The following is a 1,698-nucleotide window of genomic DNA, read 5'->3' on the forward strand; positions in this document are numbered from 1 at the left end:
AGGTACATGTAGTATATTAAACATGGTGTTTTATACTTGTACACCAGTTGTTTGATCAGGAACATGTTGTATATTAAACATGGTATTTATTAGTTGTACACCAGCTATTTTATCAGGAACATGTAGTATATTAAACATGGTGTTTTATACTTATACACCAGCTGTTTATCAGGAACATGTAGTATATTAAACATGGTGTTTTATTGTTGTACACCAGCTGTTTTATCAGGTACATGTAGTATATTAAACATGGTGTTTTATACTTGTACACCAGCTGTTTTATCAGGTACATGTAGTATATTAAACATGGTGTTTTATACTTGTACACCAGCTGTTTTATCAGGTACATGTAGTATATTAAACATGTGTTTTATACTTGTACTGTACCTGATAAAACAGCTGGTGTACAAGTATAAAACACAATGTTTAATATACTACATGTTCCTGATAAACAGCTGGTGTACAAGCTTAAAACACCATGTTTAATATACTACATGTTCCTGATAAAACAGCTGGTTTTTATAGTTGTACACCAGCTGTTTTATCAGGAACATGTAGTATATTAAACATGGTGTTTTAAGCTTGTATGCTAATTGTTTCTGTTATTAATATCTGGTATGCGAAACATTTTATTTCAAGATACGTTATGTGTCTTGTAATGTTCTCTAATTTTTATTTTTAGTTCATTTTCCTTCTCATCATTATTGTCATGAGAAAGAGGATTGAATTAGTAAGTATATTTTATTTTTGGTTTCTTGAACTTACTCTATTTTTTATTTTTTCAGATCTCTTTTCTAATGCATTTGTGTTCTACACTATGTATTATAGTTGTTGTAATGTGTGTAACTTGTTTTACAAATATAGCAAATCCTACAGCATGTACTAAATATTGGAACCTTTCTCTAGTTCGGAACAGTATTGATTTTTAGAAAGTGATGTTTAAACTATCTTAAGGCTGGCTGTACATCCATGAATGTTTATTGCATATTTCTGTCACTATATTAGATTGTTCTGGAGATGTTAACCATGATAGCTGAAGATGCTATTATAGTATTAATAGTGGGATGAACCACATCAAGCTTCAAACTGATAGGCCTTAACTTATTAGTACAGTATTAGTAGCTGGGTGGACTACATCAAGCATCAAACCGATAAGCCTTAATTTATTAGTACAGTATTATTTGGTGCAAGTTATAATTAAAAAAAGAGGTAACTGTCATAACTTTGTGCTTCACAGGTGTCGGCTCTGTTTAAAGAAGCAGGAAAAGCACTTGCTTCAATGCCACTACTATTCCTTCAACCACTCATGGTATGTCTTGTGCAGAAATTAATGTAACTTGTGTGTTCATAATTGGTTTATTTCTATTTTTAGTATAATAAGTTGATCTTAAGACATCAAGCTATGAAAATGTAGACATATTTTTTTAAAAAAGAAATGACACAGTAGTGACAGTTGTATATACTATATAAACTATTTATAACTAATATAAACTATGTGTTCCTGTATATTTCCATATAATATAATAGTAGCAGTCTTCTGATATAAACAATGTGTTCCTGTATATTTCCATATAATATAATAGTAGCAGTCTTCTGATATAAACAATGTGTTCCTTTATATCAGAAGACTGCTACTATTATATTATATGGAAATATACCACACAATTTTCCTGTATATTTCCATGTAATATAATAGTA

This window comes from Limulus polyphemus, unplaced genomic scaffold (genome assembly GCF_000517525.1).
Source record: "Limulus polyphemus unplaced genomic scaffold, Limulus_polyphemus-2.1.2 Scaffold11902, whole genome shotgun sequence".
Classification (NCBI taxonomy): domain Eukaryota; kingdom Metazoa; phylum Arthropoda; class Merostomata; order Xiphosura; family Limulidae; genus Limulus; species Limulus polyphemus.